Source organism: Mirounga angustirostris, unplaced genomic scaffold (genome assembly GCF_029215605.1).
Source record: "Mirounga angustirostris isolate CCGP_5_RB_7025 unplaced genomic scaffold, mMirAng1.0.hap1 SCAF_3, whole genome shotgun sequence".
Taxonomy (NCBI): domain Eukaryota; kingdom Metazoa; phylum Chordata; class Mammalia; order Carnivora; family Phocidae; genus Mirounga; species Mirounga angustirostris.
The window spans coordinates 124,748,473-124,769,777 of record NW_026991711.1 but is presented as its reverse complement, the minus strand read 5'-3'; the positions used below and the strand labels follow the sequence as shown (position 1 = coordinate 124,769,777).

Below are 21,305 nucleotides of genomic sequence, written 5' to 3'. Positions count from 1 at the left end.
TGTGGGTGGGAAAGGAAAAACAATTTCAGTAAACATCATTCATTCAGTGATTTTATCTATAGGCAGGATACACGAGTCTGGTGCTCTCTGGATAGTTCTCATTGTGTGGCATCTTACAGTCACTGTGGCTCTTATGTCTTAATATAAATTTTTTTTTGTATATCATAGCTCCTAAGTGCAGGCCATCTATGAATATCTGGAACTCAACTACATAAATGACATCTACTTTAATGCTGGCAGTCAAACTGGCTGTGTTGGACTTATTGAGAGATCATGTATCTGTCTCCAGTATGATTCATGTAAAAGATAATATTTACTATATTTTGATATAGCCTACTGACTAGAAACTATCCCTCATCCCCCAATAAGATGAGTCTCTACTGGGGGCATCTGTGTGGCTCAGTTGCTTAAACATTCAACTCTTGATTTCACTCATGTCTTGATCTCAGGTTCATGATTTCAAGAATGTGTGTAGCCATGGAGCCTACTTTACTTTAAGATTTTATTTATTTGAGGGAGAGGGAGAGAGAGAAAGAACACGGGTCGGGGAGAGGGAGAACCAGGCTTCCCGCTGAACAGGGAGCCCCATGCAGGGCTTGATCCCAGGAGCCCGGAATCACAACCTGAGCTGAAGGCAGATGCTTAACAATCTGAGCCACCCAGGCACCCCAGCAATAGATATTTTAGAACGGCAACCTGAACGAAGAATAGATTGGAGGGAACCCTACCTAACTAAAATGTGTGTGTAGTGGGAGATAAAGTTACAAAGGGGTTTGGGTTAGCTAATAGATTTTTTTTAAAGATTTTATTTATTTATTTGACAGAGAGAGACAGTGAGGGAAGGAACACAAGCAGAAGGAGTGGGAGAGGGAAAAGCAGGCTTCCTGCTGAGCAGGGAGCCCCATGTGGGGCTCGGTCCCAGGACCCTGGGACCATGACCTGAGCCGAAGGCAGATGCTTAATGACTGAGCCACCCAGGTGCCCCAGGTAATAGATTTTTAAGTGGAGATGTGAAATGATTAAAAATTTAGAAAGATAGATCCAGAAGATCTCTGTTAAATGTATAGAAAGTAGAGACTATTAAAAGAAAGACCAGAGGGGAGGGGGGTGGTGGGCTGTGTTATCCTGGTGATGGGTATTAAGGAGGGCACGTATTGAATGGAGCACTGGGTGTTATAGGCAAACAATGAATCATGGAATACTACATCAAAAACTAATGGTGTAATGTATGGTGACTAACATAACATAATTAAATTAAATTAAATTAAAAAAAGAAATAAAAAGGTAAAAAAAAAGACCAGTGACTTATTGCAGAAATTCCAGTGTCAGGTGGTAATGACTAGACTAATAGCAGTAGAAGGCAGGAGGATAAATATGAGGTACATGATAATTTAAAGGAATGGGGTTGAGCTAGTTTAATCTATTTCTTATGACTATAACAGTAATTTGATGTAGCTGAACACTTATTTCTCCTTTCCAGATATTGAAAGTAAGAACAAGAGAGGTTGGGGGCACCTGGGTGACTTAGTCGGTTAAGCATTTGCCTTTGGCCCAGGTCAAGATCTCAGGGTACTGGGATTGAGCCCTGCATTGGGCTCTCCTCTCAATGAGGAGTTTGCTTGTCCCTCTGCCCCTCCCCTTGCTTGTGGCATGCTCTTAAATAAATAAATAAATAAATAAATAAATAAATAAATAAATAGAATAAGTGAGATTGGCTGTGGCTTACCACTTGCCAGTGGTTAGATATTATTTCTAACATATCATAACAATCTAACAATGATGAGTTTAGCTTAAGATAAACCCTCATCTGTTTTTTAAAACCCCTTCTACTTTACTCCTGGTGTATCACATTGTATGAAGATGAATACTCACATCCAGTTAACCTCATATTTTTCATTTTTGTTTGTATTTATTGCTCTGTATGTGTTTAAACCACTGCTAAACATCACTTTCTGAAAACCCCTGGGAGATAGGAGGCAGCATGTTCTAAACATATTACGAACAGACCATACTTTTTATGGATCCCTGAGGATAGACTTTCATGAATCCATGATTTTACATATGATGTTCCCTGTATGCAATTCTTATTCCCTCTCTTTCTGCTTGGCAAAATCTGCTTATTTTCTAAGACTTCTGAAGAGTTATATTTTTGGAAATTTTCCCAGCCCTGTACTTCCTCACAGGGTTATCTGATTCTTCCCTTGTGCGGCAGTGGAATGCTAATAGTGGAGCCCATGGTTGTGCATACACATAGATTGATTCCTTACTTCCGACCTGTATAGATAATGCTTCAATGCACATTTTTATGCATAGTACTTTTATTTGTTGCTGTCTGACATCATTCCATAGGAAAAATCCCCCAAAATATAATTATTAGGTTAAGGGCTGGGAATACTTTAAGGTTCTTAATATAGGTATTGTAAACTTGGGTTTTGAAAGGATTGTATGAGTTTATAGTATTTCACAAGGTGAAATACTACACCTTCACTACACCTTCATTGGATTGGGTTATAGTCACCATTTTTAGCCATTGTCGATTCCATTGCAGAAGAATTGTACTTTATTTAATCTGCATTACTGTGACTAATTAGAATGAGCATCTTTTAGGTAACCTGTTTCTCTTTTGTGATTTGTCTTTGACATTGCCTGTTACTGCACAGAGGTCTTAATATATTTATTTTAAGCTATTTATTAATTCTTCTAAGTATTAATGATATTATGCTTTTATTATATTTATTATAATTCTTTAACTTTTTAATAGTTTTTTATTTACAGAAATGTGAAATACTAACTTGTCATTTCTTCAGATTTTTAAAACCATTGTTTCCATTTTTAAGCTTAAAAAATGTCTTCTTCCCGGGGCACCTGGGTGGCTCAATGGGTTGAGCAATTGACTCTTGGTTTTGGCTCAAGTCATGATATTGGGGTCTTGGGATCAAGCCCCACTTAAGGCTCTGTACTCAGCATGGACTCTGCCTGGGATTCTCTCGTTCTCCCTCTGCCCCTCCTCACACTCACACTCACACTCACACTCTCTCTCTCTTTCTAAAATAAATAAATAAAATTTAAAAAACAAAAACCAAAAAAGACCAAAACCGGGTGCCTGGGTGGCTCAGTTGGTTAAGTGTCTGCCTTCAGCTGAGGTCATGATCCCAGGGTCCTGGGATCGAGTTCCGCATTGGGCTCCCTGCTCGGTGGGGAGTCTGCTTCTCCCTCTGCCTGCTGCTCCCCCTGCTTGTGCTCTCTCTCTGTCTCTGACAAATAAATAAATAAAATCTTTAAAAAACAAATGTCTTCCTTCCCAGAGTTTTTATAGACACTTCTCATATATTTTGTTTCTTGACATATAATTCTTCCCATTCCTTTTTTTAAAGTAAACTCTGTGTCCTAAGTGGTGCTCGAACTCCTGATCCCAAGATCAAGAGTTGCATGCTCTGCCGATAGAGACAGCCAGACATCCCCTTCCCCATTCCTTTTTGCTAGTAAAACTACCCTTTAATGCCCATATTAAGACCCAACTTCCTGTCAACATTTAGTATCTGTACCACATTTCTGCTGTATACTCTAAAAAATCTCTATTATAAGGAATGTTGAACTAGATAACTAAAGGTCAACTTTTTAAGGCATTGTCAATTTTTTTTTAAAGATTTTATTTATTTATTTGAGAGAGTGAGTGAGAGAGAGAGAGAGAGCAGGAGCAGGGGCAGAAGAAGAGGGAGAGGGAGAAGCAGGCTCTCTTCTGAGCAGGGAGCCCGACGTGGGGCTTGATCCCAGAACCCTGGGATTATGACCTGAGCTGAAGGCAGATGCTTAACTGACTGAGCCAGGCGCCCTGGCATTGTCAAATTTTTTTTTGTTTCTACCTCTTGTAATAGAATTCTTTATAAAAATACTAATTTTATTAGGTAATACTGAGCATGTTAAAAATAAATTTTCCTTGTTAAGATAGGGTTATCTTCCTGGTAAATAATTCTATTATACTTATTAGATGCCTGAATTATGACTATTTGGGAATACAACTTGAACCTTTAAAAGGTAAATTCTCATATTGTTTTATATTTGTGCCATATGTTTATGATAAAAGTAAATTGTACATGCAACTCTACAACTTGCCAATTATTCCTTCTTAGAGTTAATCATGTTCATTGTTCTTTGATTTTTTCTTTATATTCATTTGTTTGTTTTCTAACATTTAAAAAAATTGAGGTACAAATGACGTATAACATTATGTTAGTTTTAGATGTACAAGACCTGTTTTAAAATTGAAGGTGTATTTTTGACAAAAAATATCCTCAAAAGTTTTGAAAAATACAGAAAATATTAAGATAAAAATCTTAGGGGCGCCTGGGTGGCTCAGTTGTTAAGCGTCTGCCTTCGGCTCAGGTCATGATCCCAGGATCCTGGGATGGAGTCCCACATTGGGCTCCCTGCTCAGTGGGGAGCCTGCTTCTCCCCCTCCCACTCCCCCTGCTGTGTTCCCTCTCTCGTTGTGTCTCTCTCTGTCAAATAAATAAATAAAATCTTTAAAAAAAAGATAAAAATCTCAAATATCCAAAATTCTATTACTTGCATTTTTATTTTATTTTATATTGAAGTTTATTTAATGAAATGAAAGTTTTCATAAATGAAAAAACAGCAAGTTAGTTTCATAAATGTCCTCTCTAAAAAGAAAATGAGGGAGCTGGCATAGAGTGAAATGGTTTTGTGATATCAAGTAAGAACAAATAAAAAAATCCTATTAAATTAAGCAAAAAAAGGACATTAGTGACCTTGGCAATAATAGTTTTAGTGGAGTGGTTTGGACTAAAGCTAAAGAAATAGGAACATGGAGTTTGGATAGTTGTTGTTTTTTAAGGGAAATGAAAAGAAATTGGCAAGTTTCTAGGAAGGAAATGTGGGCTTGAAATGACTTTCTTGATGAGAATGAAGATATAGGGGCAGAGGATATAATTCAGAAATTCTTTGAGAAGTGGGAAAACATGGGTTCCAAAGCCATGTTAGACTGATTGACATTAACTAGAAGGAGGGGTACCTCTGTAATTAGAGGGACTGAGAAGATGTGGGTGTGTATAGCAGTGAGATTGGAGCTTTGGTGGAAAGAAATTTCAGAGTTCAAGTTCCAGATATCAGAAATTCTTCAAGTAGAGGGGCACCTGGGTGGTTTAGTCGGTTAAATGTCTGATCCGACTCTTGATTTTGGCTCAGGTCATGATCTCACAGTCATGAGATTGAGCACCTGTCAGGCTCTGTGCTCAGCGAGGTGTCTGCTTGAGGTTCTCTCCCTCCCTCTATCTCTGCCCCTCCCCTTGCTCATGCACATTCTCTCTCTCAAATAAATAAATAAATAAATAAAATGTTTAAAAAATTTTTTCAACTAGAAATGCCTCTTTGCTGGTTTTTCATAAAACAAAGTTTTAATTTCTGATCTTTTTTTCTATGTAAGTATTTGTGTGTGTGTGGTTTTTTTCTTTTTTTAGGAAATAGATATTTGTAGTTTTTCATTCTTTTTTACTTTATTCTTTTTTGGATTATATCAGGAGGCATTTTCTTGTGTCATTAAATATTTTCAAACAGTATATAATAATTTATTCAACTACCCAAGTTTGGGGCATTTAAACTGTTTTTGGTTAACATGTAACATATAATGAAATAATTTAACATCAAACATCACTAAGCCTTTGTGCATATTGTAATTTATTTCATTAGGAAACATTCCAGGAGATTGACTTGCTGGGGCAAAGCATAATGAATGGTTTATTTATGCAGTGGTATTCTGGTAACAACTGGTTTGTGTGTTTGGCGGAGGGAGTCTCGATTTATAGTGTGTGCTCTTTTCCCTGGTGTAAATACTGCTGACACGGCCTGTTTCATTCCAACAATTTAATACCACTGAACAGAGTTGGGATGTGTAGACACACAATTATTATACAGTATCTGTACCAAGCTGATACAATAGATGTAAATAACCTCAACAGCATAGAGAATAATAAAATGTGGTAAAATAATTAGGAAGTTGAGTGTTTATTGTCTTATTTTTAATATACTTTATTGATTGGTGTTTATATAATTTAATTTTTTAAAGGTTTATGTATTTATTTTATTTTATTTTATTTATTATTATTATTTAAGATTTTATTTATTTGACACAGAGCAAGAGAGCACAAGCAGGGGGAGCTGCAGAGGGAGAGGGAGAAGCAAACTCCCCGCTGAGCGGGGCTGGATCTCAGGTCCCTGGGACCATGACCTGAGCTGAAGGCAGATGCTTTACTGACTGAGTGACCCAGGTGCCCCTATGTATTTATTTTAAAGAGAGGGTGGGAGTGTGAGTGGGAGAGGGGCCAAAGGAGAGGGAGAGAGAGAGAATCCCAAGCAGACACCCCTCTGAGCATGGAGCCCCACATGGACTTGATCCCACAACCCTGAGATCATGACCTGAGCTGAAACCAAGAGTCGGACACTTAACTAACTGAGCCACCCAGTCACCCCTATATAATTTAATTTTTAATAATGACTTTTAAAATTTTTAATAATGCTTAACAACTAGGTCATGAAATTCCTGAAAATTTTAGCAATTTTCACAATTGTTAACAATTGACTCTTGTGAACTTCTCTGAGCAAGCTCTAACACATTACTAAGTTATTTTTTTTCTTTTTCCTTTCTTCTTTTTCCCTTCTTTCCTTTTCTGATATTTATTGTGGAATCCCCCCCCCCCCCGCAATATTGTTATTTTCAATATAGGAAGAAATAACAAGTATTTAGAAGAACAATGTTGCATTCTTTTTGTGTATGGCTCTAAGGTTTGTTTTGCTTTACACTTGAATTTTTTTTTTTTTAAGATTTTATTTATTTGAGAGAGAGAGAATGAGAGACAGCACGAGAGGGAAGAGGGTCAGAGGGAGAAGCAGACCCCCTGCTGAGCAGGGAGCCTGATGCGGGACTCCAGGATCATGACCTGAGCCATAGGCAGTCGCTTAACCAACTGAGCCACCCAGGCGCCCATACACTTGAATTTTTATCATAGATGGAATCTACTTAAGTGAAAGAGGTGAAGTGTGAACTCTCAGCTTTATTTTTTTCCCCACAAGCTATTCAGTTTTCCCCAAAGCATTGTGGAGTAATTCCTACTGGCCATTGATTGAATTACTCAACTTTCCTACTTTTTCTAGTAATTTTTCAGTTGATTCTCTAGGATTTTCCATATATGTAATCATATCTTATGCAAATAGAGATGATTTTGCTGCCACACTTCTAATATTTATAACTTTATTCTTTGGTTAAAGAATAGAGTTGACTAGTATTAACACTGAGCATACCCTTATTTTTTTCTGATTTTTGAAATGCTTCAAATACTTCATCATTGTCTGTGATACTCGCTTTTGGTTTGTTAGATGTGTTTTTGAAAATCATGTTAAGCAAGTATTCATCTATTTCTATTAAGACTTCAAAAAAAATTCAGAAAGGAAGTTGAAATTTACTTAAATGCATAGGCAACTTGGTAATTCTTGATGGCTTTCTCTATTTACCTTTGTGTGTGTGTTTTAAAAGATTTTTGTTTATTTATTTGACAGAGAGAGCACAAGCAGGGGGAGCGGCAGGCAGAGGGAGAGGGAGAAGCAGACTTCCTGCTAAGCAGGGAGCCCAGTGTGGGGCTCGATCCCAGGACCCTGAGACCATGACCTGAGCCAAAGGCAGCTGCTTAATCAACTGAGCCACCCAGGCACCCCTACCTTAGTGTTTTTTAAGTGTTTTTCATTTTATAATTTCTGCTAGACAGAGGTTTAGATGTTGATGGTTTTCAATATTTGGGATAAGCAACAAGATGAACTGGGCAAAAGGAAATATAGTTTGTTTTCTCCTAGAACTTTTTTGCTGAATCTCTTGAGATCTGTGTTGTGGGTGTACCTGTAATCCCATGTTTGAGGGTCAACCTTTGATTTTAGCAATTCCCCTCCTCCAGGGAGAGCCTGGCATATCTGTGGATGGGGGATATCAGCAAGGGGAGAATTGTTACTCTGTAACACTGTGGATTATGGATTTTGTATGGTGAGTCAGTACTTGTGTCTGCTTAGTCAGATTTGATCATCACTTATAAAGCTGGCTCCTTTTCAACCCTAATGACAGGTTAAGGAAAATTAGAACAATGAGGCCCAAAAGGCCCCTTGATGTCTTTCTCCAAAGTGAACATGAGCGCCAAGCTCTGTGATTCCCATTTCTCTTATAGGCCTTCCATGTTCCTAAACTTCAATTCTATAAATTGTGGGTTGGGACATTTCAGAATATTCTTATTTCTTAAAATCTGCCGCTTATACCCTTGGAACATATGTGTATAGAGTCAGAGTCTTGTTACGTGTTGGTATTTTCCCTGACTTTTTTGATGATGGATTCCTTATACTAGTTTTGATACTTTTGGGTGGATTTTTGGGAGGGATTATTTGAATGAATGCTGTTTTATTCAGATTTTATGGCTCTTTTCACATATTCATGAAATGCTCCTCAGGAGAAGTTGTACTATCTTCTACTCCTTCCTGTGGACTTTGAAAATTTTTTTTATTGTATTCTTAATGGGGATAATTTTATTTTAATATGTATATATATATTTTTAAGATTTTATTTATTTATTCAAGAGAGAGAGCGAATGAGGGGAGGGGCAGAGGAAGAAGCAGGCTCCCCACTGAACAGGGATACCGACACCGGGCTTGATCCCAAGACCCTGGGATCATGATCTGAGCCAAAGGCAGACTGAGCCACCCAGGCACCCCTAATTTGTATATTCTTAATTGTTACAGATAATCATATGTTTCTGTTTACTGGGGAATTATATTTGTATTTGAATTGTTTAGAAGGAATGGTTTTGCTAAGTTTTTTGGAGGGATATGATCATAATAATTTTAAAGATTTTTCTTGATCCCCCCCCAAAAGGCTGGTCTTACTATGAGGTTATGGCTGATTATTTTCATAGGAGCAAGCAAGAATGTTAACCAACCTCCTTGAGTTTGCTTTTGCATGTCTTAGTAAAGCCTGTACACTACTGTACAACTACTATGGCTACAAAATAAACTTTTTAACTTTTAGTGAAGAGTCTCAGCTTGGACTTTTATTTATTTTTCATTTTATTGTATTTTTTTAAGATTTATTTATTTATTTTAGAGAGCACATGAGTGGTGGGGGGAGGGGCAGAGGTAGAGGGAGAGAGAGGAAGAGAAGTATCCTTCTGCTGAATATGGAGCCCAACTTGGGGCTGGATCTCATGACCCCGAGATCATGACCCAAGCTGAAATCAAAAGTCGGACATTCAACCGACTGAGCCACCCAGGTGCCCCTCCGGAACATTCTTATAAGAGGATTAATATTTGGATGCATAGAACTAAACAGAGGTGTATTCCAGATTGTCTGTAGCTAAAGATGCAAAAATTTGGCCAAAGTTTATATGTTCATTGTGGTAAAAAGTGGTTGAAATGTAGACTTTGGACATACTCTTTGTTTTCTGATGTTTACAGGTTAGCACATCATGTATTTTATAAATGAACATTTATTGTTATTATTTTAGTTGTCACATAGAGGTAGGGGCTTAAATTTTTGTTTCCCTTAGCAGTAAGAGCAAGCGCATTAGGTATGAGTTTTGGCCAAACTGCATTATATCTTAATGCTTTACTTTGTCATTTACTTATTAAGTATTTGTTTTAGGCAAGGAACTCTTCGAGTTAGGGTAGGAGGAAATCAAAAGGTGAATAAGATACCTTATTCGTTACCTAATTTAGCAAAATACTCAAGTTTATCAGCATTATTTAGCATGTTTTAAAACCTTAAGTAGCATTATACTCTATGTATCATTTTCCAACATGCTTTTTCTACTAATCTTTGTATTTTAGTTTCTGTGGGTCAGGAAACTGGGATTGGCTTAGGTGGTTTTAACTCAGGGTCTCTCTTGAGGTGGCTATCAAGCTTCCAGTTGGAACAGCAGTCATCTCAAAGCTCAACTAGGGCTGGAGGATCTGATGCCAAGCTCACATTGTTAATGACAGTTCCTTGTTGGCTGTTAGTAGGAGGCCTCAGTTCTTTGTCACATGGTCATTTCCATAGTGCTCCTTCTGACATGGCAGCTTGCTTCCCCCAGAGTAATGAGACAGACACAGACACAGACACAGACACAGACACGACACAGACACGGAGACAGAGACAGAAACATAGACTCTTTGGAGTGACAATGTTTTGAGAGAGGAAGAAGAATATTTTGAACATAAAGCAACTTGGAAAAGAATAAACAGTTCAAAGGATCTAACAAAGTCATGATTTTGGATACTCACAAACTTAAAATGACCCCAGAAATATTTAGAAACTTTGCTGAAGAAATTTGTATTCCAGACACATATGTATTTCATTTGTATAAAGTATATGCATATATTTGAAAGGCTAATACTAGTATTAATAGAAGGTTTATTTTCATTCTTAAAGGTAGCTGCTTTGCTTGAAAATAAAAAGTCACATTAGAATCCACTGTTTCAAAGAAAATCAAAGTCTAAAATGGAGTCCCAGTTAGGATCACAAAATATGCTATCATATTTTAAAGGCTTAATTCTAGTACTGTGAATTTTGTGATGGAGGGTAAATCTGGACACTTGGTGATTTTAGAGTTTTGTTTAGTTTCGTTTTTTGGCCACCCAAAGTGGGAGTGGAATCAAAATTTTTAAAAGTTATAATGGAAATGTAAATACTTTTCCATGAAAACAAGGAATACTGGACTAGAAGACTCCTCCCTTTGAGTATCTTTAAAATTATACGAATTGTGATTCCATTCTTCCTTTTCATCTTTTGCAATTCAGTACTTGACTATCCCTATATAACTGTTATCTTAAAATCTTTGCTTCTGCTTCCTGATTCTACCTTTGTTACCATAGAAACAGAAGTGGACTAGGGAAATTGGCAAGACAACCAGCAACTGAAATTAATGAGGATTCCAACTCTTCACCTGTAGTTGTGTTTCATTTACGACTCCTGTTTTAAAAATAAGCAATGTAAGGCCTGTTGAGTAGGAGAAAAAACCCTGAAACTTAACTCTCATTTGCTTCAGACTTGTTTTGCCTAGAAAGCTTAGGAAAGAACCTTTCTAACAGCTTGGAAAAGAGCTTTTCATTCTTGTGAATGGTTAGACTACTATCCATTTTGTGATGTTATACCTTTAGATGTTTATAATATGCTTTTCATTCATAGGTATTAAAATAACACATTTTCTAGGGAATGAGTTGTGATATTATGTGATGTAAGCCTAATGTGGTCAATATGTTTCCACACATACTATTTAAGTGAACCCGGAAAAATAGATTTTAAATTCTGAGAAGATATTAAAGATATTATTATATGTAATCAGACTATTACTTGTGTATCATGTCAAGAAACAAATGTTTTAAAATAAAATTTAAAAATGTAAAATGTTATTTTTAAAGCTAATTAGAAACTTTTAAAAGGTACTGCTTTGGGGCGCCTGGGTGGCTCAGTTGGTTGGGCGACTGCCTTCGGCTCAGGTCATGATCCTGGAGTCCTGGGATCGAGTCCCGCATCGGGCTCCCTGCTCGGCAGGGAGTCTGCTTCTCCCTCTGACCCTCCTCCCTCTCATGCTCTCTGTCTCTCATTCTCTCTCTCTCAAATAAATAAATAAATAAAATCTTTAAAAAAAAAAAAAAGGTACTGCTTTGCATTTAAAAAAATATTAGACTAATTAAAAAAATTTTTTTATTAAGTAATTTCTATGCCTGATGTGGGGCTTGAACTCACAACCCTGAGATCAAGAGTCGCATGCTCTACCAACTGAGCCAGCCAGGTGCCCCTCTTCTTCGTATTTTTAATTTTCTTCTTGAAATGTAGGTAAATCTGATAAAGTTTACATTGTAAATAGATGAACTATTCGAGTTCGTAGAAGTTTGCTTCCTTCACTGTTTTTTTCCTTTTTTACAATTAAGAAATAGCACATTTTAAAGAATTTTTTGCTTTAGAAACCTAAATTTAGTCTGCTTTCCTCTAGTTGCTTCCTTTAAAATTTTTAATTCCTATATTAAATCTACAAGCATACCTCGAAGATATTGTGGATTCTGCTCAGGACCACAGCAATAAAGTGAATATTGCAATAAAGTGAGCCAAATTAATTTTTCGGTTTCTCAGTGTATATAAAAGTTATGTTTATACTATACCATAGTCTGTTTAGTGTGTAATGATACCATTATGTCTAAAAACAATGTACATATCTTTTTTTATTTTATTTGACTACAGTTGACATACAATATTACGTTAGTTTCAGGTATACAACTTAGTGTTTGACAAGTTTATATATTATGCTATTACAGTTTCATTGACTATGTTCCTTATGTTGTGCCTTTTATTCCTGTGACTTATTCATTCCATAACTGGAAGCCTATATCTCCTATTCCCCTTCACATGATTTGCTCAAACCCCCTCTCCCCTCCTCTGTGGCAACCATTAGTTTGTTCTCTGTATTTATAGGTCCGGTTCTGTTCTTTGTTTTCATTTCATTCATTTGTTTTTGTTTTTGTTTCTAGATTCCATTTATGAGTGAAATCATATGGCATTTGTCTTTCACAGACTGACCTGTTTCACTTAGCATAACACTTCTGGTCTATCCATGTTGTCTCAAATGGCATCATCTCATCATTTTTTATGGTTGCATAATATTCCCCACAGTAGAACTGCTTTCAAAGCTGGAGTCAATCCTCTCAAACCCTACCACTGCTCTATCAACTAAGTTTATGTAATATTCCAAGTCCTTTGTTGTCATTTCAGTAGTCTTCACAGCATCTTCACCAGAAATACATTCCATCTCAAAAAACCACTTTCTTTGCACAGCCGTAAGAAGTAACTCCTCATCCATTAAAGTTTTATCATGAAATTGCAGCAATTTGGTAACATATTCAAGACTCCACTTCTAATTGTAGTTCTCTTGCTATTTCCACCACATCTGCAGTTACTTCCTCCACTGAAGTCTTTAACCCTTCAAAGTTCATTCATGAGAGTTGGAATCAGCTTCTTCCAAACTCCTGTTATGTTGATATTTTGACTTCTTTCCATGAATCACGAATGTTCTTTTTTTTTTTTTAAAGATTTTATTTATTTGAGAGAGAGAGAATGAGAAAGAGCGAGCACATGAGAGGGGGGAGGGTCAGAGGGAGAAGCAGACTCCCTGCTGAGCAAGGAGCCCGATGCCGCACTCGATCCTGGGACTCCAGGATCATGACCTGAGCTGAAGGCAGTCGCTTAACCAACTGAGCCACCCAGGCACCTGAATCATGAGTGTTCTTAATGGGATCTAGAATGGTGAATCATGTCCAGAGGTTTTCTATTTACTTTGCCCATATCCATCAGAAGAATCACTATCTGGCAGTGATAACCTTACAAAATGTGTTTCTTATATAACAAGATGGGAAAATCAAAATTATTCCTCGATCCATGGGCTACAGAATGATGTTGTAGTACCAGAAATGAAAACAACATTTATCTCATTGGACATCTCCATCAGAGCTCTTGAGTGACCAGGTGCATTGTCAATGAGTAGTAATATTTTGAAAGGAGTCTTTTTTTTCTGAGTCATAGGTCTCAACAGTGGGCTTAAAATATTCGGTAAACCATGTTGTAAATAGATGTGGCTGTCATCCAGGTTTTGTTGTTCCATTTATAGAGCACAGTTAGAGTAGATTTAGCATAATTCTTAAGGACCTAGGATTTTTGGAATGACAAATAAGCATTGGCTTCAACTTCCAAGTCACCAGCTGCATTTATCCCTAACAAGAGTCAGCCTTTCTTTGGAAGTTTTGAAACCAGATACTGACTTCTTTTCTCTAGCTATGAAAGTCCTAGATGACATCTTCCAATAGAAGGCTGTTTTGTCTACATTGAAAATCTATTGTTTAGTGTAGCCACCTTCTTTAATTATCCTAGCTAGATCTTCTGGATAACTTGCTGAAGTTTTGATATCAGCACTTGATGCTTCACCTTGCACTTTTATGTTATGGAGATGGTTTCTTTCCTTAAACCTCATAAAACAATCTTTGCTAGCATCAGACTTTTCTTTGGCAGCTTCCTCTCCTCTCTCAGCCTTCATAGAATTGAAGAGAGTTAGTGCCTTGCTCTGGATTAGGCTTTGGCTTAAAGGAATTTTATGACTGGTGCGATCGTCTATCCAGACCGCTAAAATGTTCTCCATATCAACAATAAAACTGTTTCACTTAATTATCATTCATGTGTTCATTGGAGTAGCATTTTTAATTTCCTTCAAGAACTCTTTGTTTGCATTCACAACTTGGCTGTTGGGCACAAGAGCCCTAACTTTTGGCCTGTTTCAGCTTTCAACATGCCTTCCTCACTAAGCTTAATCATTTCTAGCTTTTGACTTAAAGAGAGTGTGACTCTTCCTTTTCCTTGAACACTTACAGGTGATTGTAGGGTTGTTAATTGACTTAATTTCTATATAGTTGTCTTGGGGAATAGGGAGGCCCAAATTGAGGGAGAGAGATCCATCAGTGGAGCAATCAGGACACACCCAACATTTATTAAGCCCATCATCTTATATAGGCATGGTTCATGGCACCCCAAAACAATTACAATAGTAACATCAAAGATCACTGATCATAGATCACCATAACAAATATAATAATAATGAAAAAATTTGAAATAGAGGCCTTCCAGTGGGACACTGGCTGGGGTCTTCTGCCTGGGTCAACCTTCATGCCCACACATGCCTGCAGCCCTAATGCTGTCTCTGCTGTGCCCAACACCCCATGCCCTGGGCTTCCCTGTTGGAGGGGCTCTGCAACCAGTCCCAACTCTGCTGCCTCAACCTCTGCTGCAGCCTGAGTGGGCCTTTTGTGGGGCACTTGGGGCTGCTCTGTCTGCAATGGATGGATCAGCTGAGTCTCCTGTGCTCTTGAGCACCCTGGGGGTGCAGCTGCAGCATGCAGCCCACTCAGGGGGACAGAGCTTTTGTTGAATTACTGAGTGATGAAATTAAGGAGGAAGGGAAGAGGCAGAAGCATAAGTCCCTTCCCAAGGTGGCTGGAAGTTGGGAGCTGGAAGTGAATGGGACAGAAGCCAAAGTAGTGGGGAAAGTTGCTAGAGAAAAGATCATTCATTGTCACTTTCAACATTAACAATAGCATCCTGCCAACATTTGAAGGAGAGGAGGAGCCCTCCTAAGGGCAGAGGGTTGAAGAACAGGAGCCTGAACTGACGTCCACTCCCAATTTCATGGTTGAAGTTATAAAGAATGGTAGCAAGAAGGCCCTACTGCTGGACTGTCACTATCCAGATGAAGTTGGGCAGGGAGAGGAGGACAAGAGTGATATTTTCTCCAGGGAAATGAGTGTTCAGTCCATTGGCAAGCCTGAGGGGAAGTACACTCAACACCGATCACTTGGCTTAGACTTTATATGACCCCCTGATGGATTTCCTGGCAGGCTGAGGGGTGGACAGCACTTTTGTAGTGGAGTTAGTGGAGCTCAGCACAGCCCTGGAGCATCAGGAATACATTACTTTTCTTGAAGATCTCAAAAGTTTTTGTCAAGAGTCAGTAGAGCATACAAGACATTGAACATCTTAAATTTATGGCAGGTTTTGCTTTGGCCAGGGAGCACACCTGCTCTGAAGCCAGACATGCACATACTTTGGGATGGTTTTCATTGTAATATCATGGAAAATAATTCAAATTTAAATTACTTCCATTGCTCTCTTATTTACTATTCATTTATTCTCTACAAATCTGTTGTTCCTAGATTTTTGTATAACATAATGCTGGACAATAAAATTGGTTTATCTCCTTCCTCAAAAAAAAAAAAAGAAAGAAAAATCGAAATATTCCAAGAATTACCAAAATGTGACACAGAGACACATTGTGAGCAAATGTTGTTGGGAAAATGGTGCCAATAGCTTGCTCAAGGCAAGGTTGCCACAAACCTTCAGTCTGTAAAAGCACTCTCTGTGAATTGCAATGGAGCACCAAACAACTGTATTCCCGAAAAGGCAGTGTTTTTGTTTTTGAAGAACTTTTTTTTTTTTAGATTTTATTTATTTATTTATTTATTTGAGAAAGAGAGAGAGAGAGAGAGTGGGGCAGAGGGAGGGGCAGAGAGGGAATCCTCAAGCAGACTCCACACTGAGCACGGAGCCCAACTTAGGGCTTGATCTCACGACCTGAGCCAAAATCAAGAGTCGGAAGCTCAACCTACTGAGCCACCCAGGTGCCCTTGTTTTCAAGGAACTTTTACTTGTTTTCTATCGAGTGGGTGATTAGCAGTAGCTGCTTTTTGCCAGGTGTCTTTTCTTATAGTATTGTCTCTTTCACTCTTTTTTTAAGATTTTATTTTCTCTGCACCCAATGTGGGGCTCAAACTTACAACCCCGAGATCAAGAGTTGAATGCTCTACCAACTGAGCTAGCCAGGTGCCCCTTCGTATTGTCTTTAAATCAAGTTCACTCTAAGGTTTGAGAAATGTTTCTTAGATTACATGATTTTTAGGCTCCAATCTTATATAATAATGGTCTTTGAACTGTTTTTCTGGGTTTTGTTTGTTTTTGTTTTGTTTTGTTTTAGCTGTTTTGATTATGCTTCCCTAACAGTAAAAATGTTTTGGAGCATAGATCACCTATATATGTGTATGTGTGTGTGTATTTATGAATTATATAAAATATATATATTTGTTTATGAATTATATAAGTTTACTAATATTCTAATATATTATGTAGGATATATGATATACTAATAAGTAAAATGAAAATAAGATGAGGTAAAGATGATATAAATAATATCTTAAAATATTTTGCTAAAAATTAAGGCTTTAAGTTATGAGCCAGTTTCTCAAAGTGTACTGGACACTTAGGATGATAGTTGTTAACAATAATAAGATATCCACATTACAAGTAATTTATTGTTAAATTCTTTATTATTTTTGGCAGAGATCATCCTCCCCCCTACCCCACCATAATGTGGCTGATAACTAGGAGCAAAAGCATCAGCTTTGGCATTTTTCTGTCATTTCTGTGATTCTGTTACTTGTATTATACTCTATCTTGGTCTGTTTTGGCTAACAGAATACCATAGACTGGGTGGCTTATAGACAATAGAAATTTATGTCTCACAGTTTTGGAGGCTGGGAAGTCTAAGATAAGATGCTGGCAGAATCCAAGTCTGGTGAGAGCCTGCTTTGTGGTTCATAGACCGTAGCCATCTTACCATGCCATCACATGTTGGAGGGAGCAGGGAGCTAAGAGGCCCCAATCCCATTCATGAGAGCTCTACCCATGACCTAATCACCTCCCAAAGGTCCTCTCTTCTAATCTTAACACACTGGGAGTTTAGAATTTCAACATAAAATTTGGGGGGTACACACACATTCACACCATAGCATATTCATGTTTTGTTTTGTTTTGTTTTGGTAGAAATGTTTTTAAGCCCCTCTTGTGAAATTTAGTTTAAAATAGTCAATAATACCCACTTTACCATTGACATATATATTGTGATTCTGGACAATATGCTGACCAAATGAATACGGATACCACTATGAGTTCTTCTACAATGTGGAATTCACTTCCTACAGGATAGCTTGGGTACCATATGTGATGCACAATTGTCTAATATTCAACCCTGTGGGTGGTGCCAGTCTCAATCCACACATAAAATTTTGGTGTTAGTAGTTAGAAAAATTTTCTTATTTTTTCCCAATAAAAATTGGACACTTTATGGTTTTTTCCTACACTTAAATAGATTGTTTAGTCTTTTGTGTTTATGTATATCTCCCTAAGATAGAGTGGCTAAATGTATTAAATCTTTACTTATATTTGAAGAACTGATTTCATATTAAATTTTAAATTTTACATATATTTTAATTTTTAGTTTTAGAGATGTGCAGCAACTATTCTATTTAAAGTAGTTGATTTACTTGCAAATAAAGTTGAACACAAAATTAAGCAGGGGTTCTCAGAGGAGAATTATTCACCAAGGGGACATTTTCAAATATGTAGGATGTTTTGATTTTTCACAATGATTGAAGGGAGGTACTGACAAAGAGGGCAGGGCCGGCAATGCTAGCCATCAGCAAGGTTTGAAGAAGCCTCACCCCGATCAAGAATTGTCCCATCCAAGATATGAGTAGCGTCTCTAAAATAGCGAAAATCCTATTTTGGAGTTGTTATTTCTTAAGATGACTCATAATTAATTCATAGATATATCTAATATTTTTTATACTGTGGATTAAAATTAAAGCTTATTTAAATATGTTTATATAATGACAAGGTGTAGCTATCAAAGATATTTTCCTTTTACTGGCATTTTTTTTTTCGATCATGCTATACTGCATACCATTCCCCACAGCATTGAACAACTACTGTTGGTAATTCATTTGGCTGAGTGCTGAGAGTGTAGACATGCATAACACTGTTACTTTTCTCTCTGTTCACAGGCTAGCAGGGGGGAAACAGTCATGTAAATTACAATAAAGAGTGATAAGTACATCAGAAGAATTAGATTTAATGTAAAGAGGTGGCTCTGAGAAATTGGGTACTATTTTAGGGAGAAAGTCAGCATATTGTTATACCCTGAGGGCAAGGACCACATTTTTATCATCCAAAAGTTACATGTTTACAACAAGCACTGGACCTTAAAATTGGTAATATCATCATAGATTATAGTGATTAAACAAGTTGAAATCTTAACAAATTTTTGAAGAATTAATTGAAGTATGTTCACGTGGGCAAAGTGGTAAAGTACACTGCTAGCAAATACTGTTGGAAGATCAGGCTAACAAGTGATGAAGAAACTTGCAGGTGATGGGACATCATTAATGTGGGCTTTTTTTAAGTTAAGTTTTTAGGAGGAGAGAGACATAAGATTTAGTCAGATTTCAGTTTTAGAAAATTATCTCTACTGGCATTGTGGAAGGAGGAGAGGGATGCTATCTTTTCTTAGTAATGAACTTCAACGTATAAAATCTTACAGGATCAAAATTTTAACTGAACATCTAAATTCAAGCTTTTTTTCCCTAGTATTTCAAGTTTTATTTAAATTTTAGTTAACATATAGTGTAATATTAGTTTCGAGAGTGGAATTTAGTAGTTCGTCACTATATATAACACCCAGTGCTCATCACAAGTGCCTCCTTAATACCCATCACCCATTTAGTGCATCCCTTCTAAATTCAAGCTTTTATACATTAATTTATATTATTTAGTTTTAGAGTTTATATTATGGCAGTCTATTTTATGTAGAATAATTTTAATTTTTCACTATATTTTTAGTTATTCTTACGATATGTTATTAGGTTTTTTAATGTTCAAAATGACCAATTCAGGGGCGCCTGGGTGGGTCAGTCGGTTAAGTGTCTGCCTTCGGCTCAGGTCATGATCCCAGGGTCCTAGGGTCAAGCCCAGCACTGGGCTCCCTGCTCAGCTGGGAGCCTGCTTCTCCCTCTGTGTCTCCCCCTGCTCATGCTCTCTCTCTTTCTCTCTCAAATAAATAAATAAAACAAAACAAAAAAACCCCAAATGACCAATTCATATATACCAGTAATATTTGGATATATAACAGGGAGAATAATTAGTGATCTCGCTTAATTTTTTTTTAAAGATTTTATTTATTTGAGAGAGAGAGGGCACATGAGAGGGGTGAGGGTCAGAGGAAGAAGCAGACTCCCTACTGAGCAGGGAGCCCGATGTGGACTAGATCCTGGGACTCCAGGATCATGACCTGAGCCAAAGGCAGTCGCTTAACCAACTGAGCCACTGAGGCGCCGCTTAAATTTCTTTTTTTTTAAGTTAGAAATTTATAAGCTTGAAGTTGATTAATTGGTTCAACTGAAGATTAGTTAACGCTTTTTTTTTTTTTGAGAGAGAGAGAGAGAGTGCGTGAGCAGGGAGGGGCAGGGTGGATCTTAAGCAGGCTACACACCCAGCGCAGAGCCCAACATGGGGCTCAATCTCATGAACCTGAGATCATGACCTGAGCCGAAGGCAGATGCTTAACCGACTGAGCCACCCAGGCACCCCAAAAAGATTATTTTTAAGTAAGCATTCAGGCAGCAAGCAAGTCACAGCTGACAAAACTTCTGAGAGAGATGTGGAAAACTTGAAAGAAGTTTGATTGCTGCCATTAAGCACAGGGACAAAGTCCTAGTCATTTATTTATTATTTATATTTTTAAAGATTTATTTATTCATTTTAGAGAGAGAAAGAGGAGAGAGAGCAAGAGTTGGGAGAGGGGCAGAGGGAGAGAGAATCTCTAGCAGACTCCCCACTGAGCGCAGTGTCCAACCTGGGGCTCCCTTTCATGACCTTAGTTCATGAACTGAGCTGAAATCAAGAGTTGGATGCTTAATTGACTGAGCCACCCAGGCACCCTAGTCTTCATCATTTAATGAGGGCATCACTGTATTACAGTTATAAAATTAATATGTAGGAAATATCTAATTGATTTTGTTAGATGATTCTGAGTATCAGGAAAAATACTCTTATTTAAGGAGGAAGGGAAAGTATGTTAACCATCTTAACTAGCATATTTCTAGTATGGATACTTAAGTTTTTAAAAATGACTTCTAACCATTGTTTGCCAAATTTACAGTAACAGAAACTTCTTATCCAATGCAGTTGGAGGTGATAGCTGTTCATTTAATCAAAACAGTTAAAATGGGAAATCATTACAAAGATATATATATATACACATATATACATATAAATGTAAACATTTAATAACCCAAAACTTTCACATTCATTTGTGATTTTTTTTTAAAAAAATCTGGGGGGGTGAATTTATACTTTTTTATTTGAGGATGGATTCTTTAAGTGGAAATCATTGTGTCTTTACTGAACCCACACCTCCAAATTCTTTAAAGTGAAATAACCTAGATTCTTACAAAGCTTTCTGGGTGCAGAGTTCCTGCATATTTTTATGATATCTTCTGTCAATATGTATGCTTGTCTGCTTGTCTTACCTAGTCTAATTAACAGTAACTTTAAGAAAATATTTTTATCAAGTTTTTCAGAAACATTCAATTTTCAGGGAAATAATCTTTCTTTTTGCACTAATTTCATTATGTTATAATTAATGAAATTACATGAAAACAGTATCAAATATTACTAGCCTTTTTAAAAAAAGATTTTTTTAAAGATTTTATTTATTTATTTGACAGAGAGAGAGTGAGAGACCACAAGCAGGGGGAACAGCAGCGGGAGAGGGAGAGTCAGGCTCCCTGCTAAGTAGGGAGCCTGACCTGGGGCTCCATTCCAGGACCCTGGGATCACAACCTGAGCCGAAGGCAGA

The 21,305-nt window shown here is 37.3% G+C and overlaps 1 protein-coding gene and 1 pseudogene across 18 annotated transcripts in view; both read left to right on the top strand.

The window, feature by feature from the left end:
- BAZ2B (bromodomain adjacent to zinc finger domain 2B) overlaps nt 1-21,305 on the top strand; it is a 305,426-nt gene that overhangs the window by 15,963 nt on the left and 268,158 nt on the right. The window lies entirely within an intron of this gene.
- LOC129045630 (complement component 1 Q subcomponent-binding protein, mitochondrial-like) lies at nt 13,106-20,027 on the top strand (annotated as a pseudogene).